We start from the raw sequence: 16,021 nt of genomic DNA, 5'->3' as shown, positions 1-16,021 counted from the left end.
TTCGCTCCTCCACCTCATCCCCTTTCCTCTTCCCTCTTTGTCCAAAAGAAGATTCCCCTCCCTCTTCTTTCTTTCATCCTTTCTTCCTCTATATTTAATGCGCGTCGCTTCCTTAGCATCCCTTCCTTCCTCTCACTCCATCATACAGCACCGACACACATGCACATCAATGCATCGCTTTCTCATGAAGCATGCAGGAACATAAAACTGCCTGCGTGCATATATTAATATGCACGCCGGCATATTAGATCCAAGCTTCTAAGCTGACGACTACATGCATAATCTATCTGCACATACAGAACGTGAACAGTGCACTTAAGAAAGTGTGTGTGCGTGCGCGTGTGTGTGTGTTTTGGGGCCACTCCAGGCTCCTCCCTCAGGAGACAGGTGTGGACCAGATTGGGTTCCGCCTCATTTCCTCTGCCCTGCGCAGCTGGTCAAGGACACATTTACGCACACAAACACAGGCGCGTTGAGCTCATGCTCGCTCACACCTCGAGTAAAGACAACCTCAGAAGGATCAAATGCGACATTAGCATAAAGTAGGCAAATGTCTCCAGTGTTCAGGAGACAGGCTGCTCACGGATTCCTGTGGAAGAGGATTACAGCTGTGATTACAAGGTGATCGGAAGAGTCTTTCCATTGCAGCACAAATAGATTTGCAGCCTCAGTGTAACATTTAATAGGAAGAACTGTAAGTTAGGATGTCAAATTTTCACATCTCAGCTAAAATTAATAAAGTTTAGAAATAGTCTTCAGACAAATTTCAAGGAATTATTTCAGTTTTGATTGTATCACATAGTGACTACTCTGAAAAACTGTTAGCATGGCTCTGGATATCTTTTAGCTTGATTATGAGTAGCTCTATTTAAATTATCTGTTAGCCTGACTCATATTTGGTGTCACTTTAACTCTGATTTGCTTTCAGTTTGACTTAATTAGCTGTTAGACAAACTCTGAATAACTCTAGTTATTAGCAAGGCAGGTTTGACCTTTGATTAGTTATTGGCTTTATTCCTGTTTTACTGTTGTTTGGATTCTTAGGAACTGTTAGTCTGACTCTGTGGAGTTTAGCGTTTACTTGGGTTTACAGTGGACCCCCATGTTCACAGTAACTACCAGTGAATAGCTAGAATCTGCAGATATCTAGACCCAGTTCAGAAAATGTTTATACCTCCCTATTAGCATGACTGAATCAAGTTTAACTTTGAGGAGTTGTAGGTATTACTTGGATTATCTGTTAACTTGATTTGTTTCTATTAGCTTTATTTCAAGTACCTCTTAGCATGAGATGACTAGTTGCAAGCTTAACTCTGGTGTTTCTTGGATTTACTATAAGCGTCACTTGTAGCTGCTAGCTGTATTCTCACTAACTGCTAGCTTGATACTGAATAAGCATTACCTCTTAATTAAATGTTAGCTTGATATTTGATTAAATTGTCTCTACTCTTGGTGATTGCTTCCTTTTCTATGTTAGCTTGACTCAGTGGTTATTAGCCTGACTCTTGCTTAAATGTTACCGTAAATGAGAATGTCTCGCTCAAACCTCAGATCACTCAGACTGATGTCTACAAGTAGAAAGCAAGAAGCCGAATATTTATAAGTACTTCACTCAAGTAGACTACTAAAAAAACAAAGCTAGCCACTGAAAGTCTCACTTTTATTTCTACAGGCATCTAGCCAACATATTAAGTGTAAATGTACGATTTCATTTCTTAATCTCCGGTGAGGTGTCCAACATATGGAAACCTAAGGAAAAATTTTAAGCATGCTTACTCAGTGTAATATTTAATGATGTTATTAAAAGCTGTAATGTCTGTGTGTGCTTTGCTGCTGTGGCGCCTGGTTTTTCCAGGAAGTGCATGATCACAGACAGGCAGACGTTGCCTTTGGAGCGTGGACTGAAGAAAGAGACACAGGAGCTAAGAGGGGGAAGCACGGGCGACTCATGTATATATCATGTGACTGTGTGCTTACATGATGGTGAAAGTGATTGAGTGTTTGTCACGTTGTAAGTACATATGTGTGCGTTTTGCGTGTGTGGTCTTTTCAGGATGGTGGGAGCCCCCATGTGGGGATCACATGTGCCTCAGTGAGATAAAGAGGTCTTTGTGAACAGATGTAGGAGATGTGGCTCATGTCACACACATCCCCTTGTGCACACTTTGCATACTACGCCTCACACCACTTCTTCTCACAAAACACGTTCATTGTTAAAAGGATTGCCACTTGCAAATTAAATATTTTCCATGTCTAGTCTTCTATATTTAATAGGTATGAAATCGTTCCAGCTTAAATGGGGAACACAAACAAAGCAGTGTTAAAAAAGACCTGAGCAAGTGTTGTTTGTTTTATGTGACTGCTAAATGGCATTGTGCAACTAGATAGTACAGTTTAGCACCTCTGCTCAGGTATGTGGGCTTGGCAGGGCTTGCCTGACAACTCTACTCACGTATGCAGACTATGAATCCAGTGTCCCAGAGACATCGGGTTTATACTTTGTGCTGAATATATTCACATCTGACCTGGCGTTATCTAGGCTAGTGGCCCAATGTAATTCTGAGCATTTGTGTTTAAATTTCTTCTTTTTGTGAAACATTTATGAGACTTAACTGATTAACCACAATTTTTGCATTTTACTAGTAACACCCGGGCTTCGTTATTGTTAAACATAATCAATAAATCAGTTTCATAGAACTCGTCTAAAATTGGCAACACACTTCAATAAAAGTATAAGTGCAGATCACCTGGGCTGGATTTACAAGAAAATGAAAACATTTCCACTTCCCCAAAATAAACCACATATTTCAGTGTTCTGACCAACCACACAATAGTTTTTGGATACCATGTGAGAAAGTTTGACCCTAACAATGTGCAAAGAACAAGCTGTGAGAACTCGCTAAAACAGGGCTGCATGAAAAAGATGACAGATTAATTTTCTCGCTGCCCTAAAACAGAACAAATGTTATATTCTTATGGACTATGTAAAGGTCTTTAGGCTTTAGGACTCCATCAAACCACAGTGAAACTCATTATCCACAAAGAGGAAAACCTGGAACCGTTAGAAACCCATCAAGGAGTGATTGGCCTACCAAAATTACCTCATATTTCGACAACTCGTTTATATGAAGTCACAAGAGAACCCAGAACAACATTTAATCCTAATTTCCTCTGTTAAGTTCAGAGTTCATGATTCACAAAAATAAAGAGAGACTGGGCAAAAGGAAAAGTGCCAGTTCTTCTGGCATTCTTTTTATGCCAGAAGAACTGCTGGCATAAAAAACAAAGACCTGTCTCACATTTGTCAAAAAAAAAAAAGTCATAATGATTCCCGAGACTTTCGGGAAAATATGTAGACTGAATTTTCTTAAGGGTGTGTGAACTTTTACATCTGGCATTAAGTTAGAACAGCATTTCTGAGAAAGACAATACCTTCCATCAAACATGACGGTAGTTTGATGGTATGGGGCTGCTTTGCCTGTTGAGAACCCTGACAACATGCAGTAATTAATGAAACAATGAATTCTGCAGTTTTTGACCTTATGATTAAGTGCAGTTGATTTAAGGTCAAGACAATTGATCCGATTTGGCATCCTATATGACAGAAAATTGAAATGGATGATTTACGCAGGAATCACAATACTGAGCCTCACAGACCGCTACTGATTCCCTGCAACCTCGTCTCTGGACTATGCAGCAATTGTCAGGAGTATGAAACAAAGTATAGCAGATCCACTTTGGGGGGAAATACAAACAAAAAATCTATCTCTAGCAATAAAAGTAGTGTAGTGAGCCATGGTAGGAGCTAAGAAAAATTGAGTGAAACATCAATCTTGTTTGAGCAGCCACCGATGTACCGGTTTGTGCTTATGCTGGCGGGATATCTGGTACATACTGTACTCTCTCGTAAATACTCAATCTCCCAAATCCGGTGCTCCATAGATGGGCCGTCGGGTCATAGCCTGTACATTAGAAAAAAATCAGACCGGAGCGTGAAGAGTCTGATGCAAGCGGTGTGTCTTGGCTTTTAGGCAAAGTGGCAGTAATCGAAAGTCCAGCAACAAGCCCACCTCTGAATAGTGGTAGATATAGTAAAATAAAGCTAAGGTTCATATATAGCCTATATGTAAGTCTAATTTAGATGACATTGGAATACCTGAAACAAGCTTTTAATGCTTGAAACATCACTATATATATAGTTACCAACAAATCAACCCCAAGTAAGGGTGCACCTATTTGTCTGCACCAATTTCTTTAATTTTGGGAGATCAAACAAAACATACGCGTGAACCCAGTCTTATCCCCTGATCTTATCTACCTCAGCAAAGGCCTAAAAAATCAACCTGTCCTCTCTTACTGTCCTGTGAGAGAGGACTATTGACAGACTGGCTGCATGTTTACAATAGTCACCCCGCTGTTGTCAACTCAGCAACTTTGTTGGTATATTTAGCAACATTTCATACTAAAAAAAAATGTTGGTATTGGCTTTTTCAAGATCAGTAATCATTGAACCCTAACCCAAAGCAATCCAAAGTCCATTAATATTAGATTGCCAATTTTTCATACAAAAATATTGGTATCTGTTTTAAAGATTGGTAATCTGTGATCAGCTAGAACATTGGTGCATCTCTAACCCAAAGCAATCCAGAATCCATCTCCATAAACTAACCCCCTAATCTGCCAACATGTGTTTTATTTAGGTTGCACAAGAAATCCTTCAGTTCAAAAGTGATGAAAGTTAGTTTTCCACGAGGTACTATCGTAGCCATCTGTCATGTTTGAGGAAAGTGTTACTTTCCTCTTTTTCTAAAAAAAGTGTTTATATTGCTGGGATGCCTTGGGGCTTGTTTCTTAGACTGCGTGTTCTTTTGAAACAGGCTCAGGCACAACCGATAATTGCAGCAATCATGTTTTAAGCTGAAAATTAAATCAGCAGCTTGCACAGGGTTGTGTTTCGAGGTTGAAATTGTTTTTGTGTCAATAAAGTTTGTAATCAGTACAAACAGAAGCAAACAAGCGATTGTCAGTTAGATTCCTGGAGTTTTACTACAGATACTTATTCTGGTGAATTTCTAAAACACTCAGATTCCTCAACAGGTGGAAAGTAGAGGAAATCCCCTTGTGTTTGTATGCTGAGCTGTAAATATCTGGAATCAAGTGGTTTATTTTGATGTTTCTATTTCTCTGCACTCTCTTGGGTTACTTGATCTTTTCAAAACAAAAGACTCAGAGGAGTTTGACGATTAAGGCAGCGTTTTATTTGGAGAATTGACGTCATTGGTGTAGCTGCCCCGAATGCTTTCAACAGCTGTGAGGGATGCCCTCTGCTCAGCTGCTGTGTGAATACGTTTGTATGTGTTTATGTGTGAAGGATCATCCAGGGTAAAAGGGTTATTTTCATAAAGCCCCTATTTAGGCATGCTTGCTTAAATCTCCCCTTTCTTTGCTTTCGCACATACAAGCGCGGCGTTCACAGCTCTTGATTCTGACAGTCAGCCTGTTTTCATTAGTGTCTGTCTAGACTAGATTTATTACCAACTGCTCCTTCCTGTCCTCTCCACTTCCCCGTTTTCTGTCGTTTTGTCTCATTTCTGGCGATTTTCAGACGCTCTCCAGCCGTGCGTCGCAGGGCTCGACTCAGCCTCGTCTGTCACCCTCCCCCTCTTCACGTGGGTGTCATTTTTCTTTTTCTTTTTTCCTGCCTGTCCCCGACAAGGAAGTCTGACTGTCTGCCTTGTCTGTCACTTCATACAGCCATCAGCTTCTCGCGTGTTCATGCGTGGGAGTCAGTGTGGGAGTTTTGGTTTTGAGAACTAGGGTTGGTTTTGACCATGACCTTTTGGCGAAGCCATGTGGCAGAAGTTCACCGAGCCAAACATCCTCAACCACAGCCAGCGCTGCTCTCCTCCGCGTTGTCTGTTCCTCTGCCAGCTCTGGCCGCCCAAATGCACGCATGTTTACAGGCAAGCAGGACGGAAAGCAGACCGTCAGCCTCTCTCGTGCATGCACTCAAAAATAACACGGCCAACACCCAATTTAAAGCCAAATTCAAAGGGGCAGATCAGTTTTTAAGCATCTGAGCAACCAGTTCCTTTTGTCATCCAATAGCAATCCTACAAATGTGTGCATTTACCCGAGTCTAAATCTCTTGCACACCTTCAGGATATGGTGTGATGGCATACCAAGAGATTACTCGTTTGCAAAACAGGTCCTCGCTCTTGATTAGCTCGCTAATGCCTGAAGCAACTCCTTCATATTTGCCTGAAAGCTGGTGAGCTCGGTGCTTCTGAAGGACTTGGAAAAACAAACAAGTAGAGACACAGATGAGTAGATGGTGAATGCATTGGGGCTTATAGGAAGAAACGTCGGTGATCTATTACCACCTCATAGCAACTCAGTGTAAGTATGAAGCCTGTTGCCCCAACATGAAGAGCCTTGCTGAATCAGCAGTGACTCAGGACTAGAGCAGCTCAAACATGGCTACCTTCCTCACGCCATGCAAGCTCACACATGCTAAACAATGCATGTCAATGTACCGTAGGGTGTTCATTTTATCTCTACAGCAAGGTATTATAAACATTAGTGGTGAAAGAGATGTGGTTGGACACAGTGTTTGCTTATGCCACGTGCACAGTGCTGTTGAAACCAATTTTAGAATAGAACAATGATAAAAAAAATATATGCAGAGATGATTAAGTTTAAGTCAAAAATCTATATAAATCAGTCAGACTCGGTCGGAAAATAAAAGGCTCTCATTCTAGCTTATGAATTAAATGTGATCAACATGTCAAGAATGGATAAATCAAGAAATCACCTGCATCACAAAATGAAGTAGGCTACATACAGCACATCATTCCCTAATCTCAAGGATTTTAAGAACAGATAGGAAATGCTAAATTGTTTAGATCTATTATTTTGGAAAGGTTTGTAAAGCCATTTCTAAGCCTCTTTCAATGCTTTGAAAATCTGGGAACCATTAGCCTCGAATTAAAAAAACATGGAACAGTGTGACCTTCCAAAAGTTACTCCAAGAGGCCTTCAAATACTCATCTGGGAGGCTACAGAAGAACCCAGAACATGTAAAGCCCTCCATGCAATCCCAAGGCAATAACTACACATATCCTGTTCCCAAAATATCGTGATGATCCTCAAGACCTTTAAGTAAATATTTAGTAGACTGATGAGACAAAAGCAGAACTTTATGGCAAAAACCTAAGAGCTTTTGGGGGGTAAAAAGAACAACATACCACCAAACCAGTGGGTTTGGCTTTGAATCACTCTAGGGAACCAAAATGAAGAGGCCTAGACAAAGAACCTAATAGTAATTGTGGTGCAGTGGCGTGACTTTAAACAGGAGATCCATGTTTGAAAAACTAGCTTTATAAAAACAATCCTGCAAAGAAAAGTTGTTGCCACAGAGGGTGGCAAAACTGGTTTTGAAGGTCTGTGTATGATTTTGAGGTAAGACATCTACAGGTGTAGCGTTGAGATAAGTTGTTTCTGTCACAAAAGTACTTAGGCGTGTTTTCTTAGGATGGTGGTTTACCAAGTGACCTGAAAGATTGTTTTCTTTTTTTTTCCCCACCAGGGGGTCTTTTTGTGGGCTCTAGTGTCCCTTATTTGAAAGTAGGCTGACAGGAAAGGGGAAGGAGAGGGGGGAAGACATGCGGCAAACATCGGCCGGGTCCGGGAATCAAACCTGCAACCGCCTCGTCGAGGACCAAAGGCCTCCAAATGTGGGTCGCGCCATCCCCCACGCCACCACAGCACGCCAGAAAGATTGTTTTCTTAAGGTGGATTTTCACCATGGTTCTGAAGCGTCCGTGTTTCAAAAAAGACTTGACCCAGCTTTCGAAGGGTTTCTTGCCATATATGTTTAATGTATGGAAGGAAGTTGAGGCCTCTAACCCACTAAACGAGGTAGTGGTAGGAAAGGCTAAACTGGCTTTGCAGGTTGATGTTTTGATGTGATGGTGGTCAGATCGCCTCTTGACTCACATTTTGTCTGAACTGTTACCATTTCCTTCCTGCCTTCTTTCCTTTTGTACCAGTAAGCAAGCCAGTTTTTAAGTATGTGCTCATTTTTCTTGGTATTGTTTTGATGAATTGTAAAGATATGTTTCAGCTCCAGGAACTCTTCTGTGTCAAAAAAGCCTCTTTGATTTCTTTTTCATAAAAGGCAAAAGGTAGAGTGAGGGGCTGTACTAATTTGATTGTATTCTGGTGAATTACCACTAGATGTCTCTAATACCTGCAAAGCCCTCCTTTAAATAATAAATTCAACATTTGTTCTTTTGTTGTCTTTGCTTATCTAAGATTGGACTTGCAGGGTGAAAGGTCTCTGTGTTAATCTGCTAAAAGAAATTCTTTTAAAAATGTAAAAAAAAAAAAAAAATTAAAGTTTGACTGAATTTGAGCTCTTTGGATTTTTGTCATAATAACCTTCTGTCTACTTTAAAACTGTTTATTGTTTTGGCATCGGATCAGTCATACAGATTTTGAGCTAGATCTTTATTCCTGGATTGTTTTGATCTTTTTATCTGTTTTTACACAATGTTCGATTTTAGGTTGGGTGGCAACTAAATACAACCCTTTGTCTGCATTTAGGAAATCTCCTCTGCTTTCACCCTCTTATCTTTTTCAGGCCGCTTTTTTTGTCTGAGTCTCGGCTTTTTCACTCCGACTTTGTCTCTGCCGGCTCTTTGTTGCTCCACCCTTCTGCCTTCCTTTTTGTGCTGGTTAATGTCAAAGGGAGATGCTCCCACTGGTTAACCTTTACAGACCAAAGATAAACACCACTTTCTGTATCTTGCTATCGCTCATTCTATCTATTGGTACCTCTCATATACACACACACACACACACACCCGCACGCGCGCACTCTTACATCTAATCTTAATCTGTTGCTATTTGAATGCAACTGCATGTGATTAATGTCAAACCTACTGACATTTACTGGATGTGTCATAAAAGAAGATATTTTACCCTAGCAACAAGCAACCCTCAGCACACACTCATTTGAGTTTCTTTCTTTAAGGTAGCACCCACGTTCTTTCAAAAACACGTACACACACACACACACACACACGCACACAGCTGTGGCCCCTTCAGGGAGTTTGCTCTCTGGCCCCTGGTTCAAAGGTTCGGGATCTTAGCCACCAGGCTGCAAACTCGGCGAAGGCTGAGCCAGCTATTTCTGCCTCTTATTGACACAACTGTCGCACACTCGGCACAAGCTGTTCTGTTCTCTGCTTCAATAGGAAAGCATATGGAGGCCGGCGCTGCGTGGGCGTGTTTTTTTGTGCAGCCCTGCAGGTAGAACATGAGAAGAAGTGGAAGAAAGACAGGAAAGGTAGAGTAGTGTAAAGATGCCCTGTGGGTTTGCTTGGCACGCAAAGGCATCAGAAATCACCTGGAGCTTTGGAAGAAAACTTGAGATTTGTTTGCATTCAGACATTAAAAATGAAAGTGATAGAAATGCATTGAGTGGAGTTAATAAAGTTTCTGCAGGTTTCACCAACTCAAATTTACGACTTTTTAAGGCCACAATGAATTGAATTTAAGACCTGTATCACAACAAAATTGCACAAAGAAAATTTAATGTTATTTGTACGTACATACAGAAAACTAAAGAGGAACAAATTGTACTCCTTGTGAGATTAATTATAGATATTGTTGCATTCTTACATCAGTTGAAGACATCAATTACCATTCCTTCTTTTAATTGTTTTTCCTTTTTGTCATCATAGCTGCATCGGTTGCTCTCCTTCCTCTAGTTCTTTTCCATTTCTTGTCCTTCTCAGCTGTATTTCCCTCCATGGTAACAACTTTGTCGAAATAAAATTCTTAAGTAGGAAAGACTGGCAGTTGACCACCGTGCTTAAAGTCCACTAAACCTCCGACTTCAGAGTTTGTGTCGCATGAAATGCTGCTCTTAGATCAGTGTTGGTTTTCTGGTGAGCTTTAGCAATGCCAGGAGATCAAAACTGTGACATTTCTGGGGTGTGTTTGTTGCTCTTGGCAGCAGCTTTGAACTTCTCACACTGCATATGACTCTCTATAGTCTTTACCCCGGTACGGCAAAGCTTTTTTTGCAAATAATAGACAAAGCATCGTAAGGGTTGGCAACAGAAGTGAGCCAGTGGCAAAAAAGAACGTCTTCCGAATGGCGATAAATTTGCACTTAACAATGAAAGACGCTAAGTAACCTGCTAAGCCTCTGACTAGTTAGCAAAAGAATATTCACAGCTAGCTGGAGTTAGCTACTACTACCTCAAGTCACAAAATACAATAAAAATATCGACTCAAACTTTTGCCTCACCAAAAAGTCTTGAGAAAAACACTACATAGAATATATAAGATTTTGTCGGTATTGACAAAGTTTAAGACCTTTCATTAACATGTAAAAGTTAAACTTAATTTATTTAAAGGTTTTAATTTTATATACATGGATATGACACTTCTTAAGGGCACTCAGGCTGCTGGTTCTGGAGGAAACATTGCATCAAAATGCCATGAATATAATGATCAATTGTTTTTGATACATGCAATGATCGGGTTGATGGCCAATATTAATCTTTCTCATCATTTTTAGATTGGAGTAGCGTTCATTCAGGACAGTGTTTTTTCAGAATCCTGATGTGAATGCTCATCATTTATTTATAAAAGGAACAAGAGAGGTCTGACAATGTAAGACATGACAGCAGTTACACACAAATTATTAGAATAGAAGGCACTATTTTTATTTAATTTGAAATTGTTAGTTTGCTTCATAGTATGGGATATAATTATGGATGAATTTTGCTTGAAAACATGAGCAGTAAGAACCTATTTGTATGAAATATGTGTGTGTTTGTAGCCTTGTTTGTCTTAATGCTTTGGCACATTGCAGGTGCTGTGTGTGTGTGTGTGTGTGTGTGTTCTCAGGGTGTGTGTGGAGGTGTGTGCTGGGGGTGGGACGTTACGCCAGTGTGCCACCTGTTCTCTGGCCTGCAACCCAGCACTGACACGATGACTCACTGACCGGACGGCACACATACAGATGGCCACAGCGCTGGGCCAGGCGCTTGTTTGGCTGACACACCAACACACACTGTGGTTTCATGAGCCAAAACCGACGACATACCAACAGCGCCATGACCACATCGAGTCACGCACCCATATAGATACAAACCATATGACAAAGAATAAACTCTTCTTCACACTGCTGCCTGCCGCATCTTTCTGGCGTCATATGTAGTATAATTTGGCATCTGTGGTTTATCACACCTGACCTGTGTTCTTCTTTGTTTTGGTTTCAGGAGGTTGGAGGGTGCCATGGTGGCCCAAAGGTCCTGAGAGTAGAAAAGCAAGGACTTAACCTACAGTCACTCGGTAAGGCCCTTTTAGAGGACTCGAAGCTGTGTTAGTTTTGTGCACACATCCACCATTTGATAAGCAACACTAGTGTTGTTTCAGGATGTAATAAAGAAGATCTTATTCTTATCAGGTTCTAAAAAGATTTAAATCTAACCTAACAAGAACAAAAACACTTCTGCTTTAGCAGAAAACAACAGCAAATACAAAGAAACACTTTCAGGCAAGCACAGTAGTGGAGGTATGATCATTTGGGCTCTAATCCAGCTTTTTTTTTACCACACAAGACCAAAATAACCGCTGAATGTACAGTACAGACCCAAAGTTTGGACACACCTTCTAATTGAATTCAATTAGAAGGTGTGTCCAAACTTTGGGTCTGTACTGTAGATCCAAACTACATCAGCAAGGCAATGATCCCGAACACACAGAATCAATGTGAAAGTCCAGACACCAACTTTATTGAAATGTCTTTAAACTTGAATGAACTGAACCAATGGTGTAAAGGGAAGTGGTTGTGATTATTTGTTGAATGTTTATAAAGTCTGGCGAGAGTTGAATGGTGTTCAAAAGGCAGAAACAGCTGGCTAATGTTATCTGCTAATTGTCCTCTTTAATTATTCCAAACACAGCTCTACTTTCCTGTCCTCCTTACTGATGAAGGCTTTCTCCAGTTTAGGCCTGTTGTGTGGTAAAAAATCAGTGTGTAGGTAAGAGAGGTAAAGCCGGGTGAGAAGTGCGAAAATGAGTAAGAGAATAGTAGGAGTAAAAACAGCACATTACTCACACATAGTCATTAGCTGAGAAGGTGGTGGGGTGTAGAATCATAAGGTGTTAGCAGATTGCTATCTTTGCAGTCTCATTCATGCACAAAACAAACTCTTCTGCTAGTCTGAACTGTCCTGCAGCGAAACGTGCTTGAAAAGCATCTGAGTCAGGCATTAAACATCCCATGTCTTTGAACTTCAAAGCTTTCACTGGAGGGAAGAAGGTGAATGATTTGCTTCATCATTCAGAGGTTTGCAGCATTCGAGCAAAACAGCTTGGTGACTCTGAGAAAATACTGTCATCTCCTCTTTTTTTCTTTATAATTACCTACTAAGGTGTTAGTTTTACTGTACATTTATAGGCTGACACAAAAGTAACGGCAATATGGTTGAGATTTTATGCAATAGATGTCGTAATATTAATGGAAATATTCATTACTGTGGACTCTATTGGGGGATTTTTCTTTGGAACATGACTCCAAATTATTTTTCCATTGAGCATATCTAAAATACTGAAAAGAAAATGCAGCTTTGGAAGCTGAAATACTTTAGATGCTATTGGCTAGAGTTTGCAAAGCAGCCAATCCAGGAGCGCCATTAATTATTTTTGCAGCTGACTGGATGTGCCATTTTAAATATAGGTAAGGAAGAACGTATAGCTTCTGTGGTAGTGTGAAGTTTCCACTCTGTGTATTAATGCATAATAAGGTATATTTGGAGGCCTGAAGTATTTGAGGATTTCAGCTATTCGTGGGCAGCTATGGCCACTGTGATTCATCAAAATACTCAACCACCAGGAGAAATAAACTGAGGTTTACTTTGGTTTCAGAAATAACAAATCAAGATCTGTAATAATTTATTAGCAGATAGCATCTTGGTCTTTCCATTACAACACAGCATGATCGCTCAGTGATCAACTCAGTGTGTTGAGTTGATAATATTATATTTAAAGCATTTTTTACCTCCCTTCTTTGTCCTTACTGGTGTAGTTGATGAACTGCTATGAGTAACTAGAGTCCATTTCTTGAGATATTTGTACGATGATGTTGTTCTCCCTTTTTAAAGTGCAACAGTTGATAATCCCATGTATTTTATTAGGTATTAGCTCTTGTCTAAACATAAGATTGCTTTTCTGCAAGAGACAAACCAGATTCAGTCATCATATCACGATTTATATGACTAACGAACAGCAACACAATCTGCAAGTTTTTTATAGAGCGGAGTTTGAGACCTCAGAAATGTGGAGACATAGTTTTACACGCTAAAGCAGTAACCTGCTGCACACAACAATTTTTTGTGCTCCTACTTTTTCCAACAAGAAAGTCATAAATTAGTCGGTCAGCATAAGCAGTAATGCATTCCTTTTCAGAGCTCTGCACACGCGTTACTTTTCTGACTGTCTTGCATAATTTTAGGGAAAGTGAGTGTATTAAGCAGGACTGCTGTGCTTAGCTTATCGTAGTGCTGCAGTCAGGATTAGCTGCAGCTCGGCTCCCTGTTGGTGCCTCTCTCCCTGAACGAGGGCTTTAATTATCAGAGCCGCTGCGCTGCAGTCAGGCAGCTACATGTGGGTGTGCTGCAGCTCGTCTGAGTGTCTGAGCGCCTGTGCGGCTCTGTCTCCTCGCGGAGGGAGTGTGGAGGTGATTATTATCGTGTCTGCCGGTCTCTCGGTGTACCCAGGATCTGACTCACGTTATGCCACATGCACACACAAATATAATCCTACATATTGGAGGCCGAGAAGTACCATCTGTACCAGAAAGGTCTCCTATGTCTGCAAGAACACAGAGATCCTCCCAGCCCTGCGAAGCTCTAGCATTCCTTCTTGCTCTGCTGTCTGGACCTCATCAGTGTTCGGTTTATTTTTTAACCATGTGTGGATGGAATGAAGGGAATTTTTTAGGGCTTGTACCCATGAGAGAGCAGCTCTGTGCTGTATATTTGGAGTGTGAGAACTGGGTTGTCCTGGTCTCTGATCTCTGTAATTACAGTCCTTCCCTCTTCACACACACAAACATCTGCATGGTCTCTTTATACATATGAATGCGGGGCTGTTAGCCTCCCACTAAAGCTCGAAGGGCTTAAACACTTCGCTTTCCGTCCTTATTGTCTCTTCCTGTAGCATACATATATATATTTAGGACCTCCTGACAGACTACAATGCCGTGGCTTCCCTTGTTGTGGGACAGGAAGGATGAGAATTTAATTTCCCAAGACTGGTATTATATACAAATATGGTATGTTAATGAAGGAAACAGCTGGAGGAAGCTGAGTGTGTATGCGTGTGGCATGTGAGGGTCCCACCCAGTCCCACATCAATCAGTGATCCTCTTCCTGTTCATATCAGAGAGCTGATGGTCTCTCCAGCGAACTGAGGCAAGCTGGAAAAGTCTGGAATTTGAGATTCAGGGGTTTCTAGGTCGAAATAATGCTCAAAGCAAAATAATGCATAGAAAATATCCAAATGTCTAAAAGAGCCATCCATCCTGACAACCATTCATCCATCCATCCTCCCTGAAAATCATTCATCCATTCATTCATCCGCCTTAAAAACCAACCGAACATCCATCCAGAAAACTGTTCATCTATCCATCCGCCCTGAAAACCATCTGTCCATCCATCCATCCATCCATCCATCTATCTATCCACCTATTCATCCACTTATTAGTCTGAAGAAACATCGATCCATACATCCAGAAAACCAACCCTCCATCTATTCATCCGGAAAACAATTTCTCCGTTCATCCACCCTGAAAACCAGCCATCCGTCTGTCTGTCCATCCGTCCAACCATTCATCAGTCTTGAAAACCATCCATCCATTCCCTACAACATTTGTTCTCCATCCTCCCTTGTTGCATATCTATCTGCCTTCTTGTTTCTAGTTATTGAGACAAGAAGGCATATTTAAGCTGAGCTTTTGAGTTCACACTCTAAAATGGTCTAAACAAGATTATTAAACTGAAATGTCCGTCTTCTCCTGAGAAACCTATAGTGTCCCTGTTTCTCAGTACACTTTTTACACTGCAAACACACTGAGCAAAGTCACATACCAGAAATGCTTCATCAGCACTCTTCATGAAAGATATGAATCAATCTCATGACCTGCATAAAGAAAAGAAACTGGCTGCTTACAACCAACAGCATGACTTGTCGAACGTGATTGCTTCAGACCAATGGATGAAAAGAACAAACCGTGGATGAATGAATAAAACAGGAGGCTGCAGATACCATCGCCTAGAAACATAATGAACTAGTTTACAGCTCTACGGTGGATAATTATGGCAAGGAACAATTCATGCCATAATTGCTTCCAGATGAGGCGATAAAATATCCTCGCAGCTGACTTATAATATACATACCAATCATTATAACATTATGGTTGCAGCTGGATGCATTTATTATACATCTGGAGCTTTATAACCCAATTTTCATAAACCGCATATTGCCATATAGCTCTAACACAGGCCTTTTTTCCTTCTTTTTTAATTTTAGAAATATACGCAGCTGCTGTTTTATTCACCCTCGCTCTAATCCTCTATGTTTAGACTATCTCTCCCAAAGATGACTGCACTGAGAGGCTCACCACTAGATCCATCTTGGTAGAACATACAGTACAAACCATGTAGATTTTTCGTCTGTCAGGCACACAGAAACAAGCCAAGTCATCTGAACATGAACTTTGAGAGGCTGAACTTTGCATCACTGCCTTGTGTTGAGCCAGAGATGTTTCATAACACATTGCTTATTTATTGTTTGCTTGTTTTTTTTTTTTAGCCCAGTTCTGGTCATAAATAAACTGTGGGTGTGTGTGTGTGTCTGTACTCTACCCTGAAGTCATCGCCTCAGCATCATCCATGACACACTTCCACCATTCCTGTGGAGACTAATTTTGCCTCCT

General features: G+C 40.8%; 1 protein-coding gene across 2 annotated transcripts in view; it reads left to right on the top strand.

Annotated features, from left to right (window-relative positions):
* Positions 1-16,021, top strand: part of kdm6ba (lysine (K)-specific demethylase 6B, a) — a 107,051-nt gene that overhangs the window by 65,945 nt on the left and 25,085 nt on the right. For both annotated transcript variants that reach the window (XM_044097436.1, XM_044097438.1), the window contains one exon: positions 11,301-11,373. The gene's annotated coding sequence lies outside the window, so the exon portion shown is untranslated. The remainder of the gene's footprint in view (positions 1-11,300; positions 11,374-16,021) is intronic.

This window comes from Gambusia affinis, linkage group LG18 (genome assembly GCF_019740435.1).
Source record: "Gambusia affinis linkage group LG18, SWU_Gaff_1.0, whole genome shotgun sequence".
Classification (NCBI taxonomy): Eukaryota; Metazoa; Chordata; class Actinopteri; order Cyprinodontiformes; family Poeciliidae; genus Gambusia; species Gambusia affinis.
The sequence above is the reverse complement of the archived record's forward strand: the minus strand, read 5'-3'. Positions and strand labels throughout refer to the sequence as shown.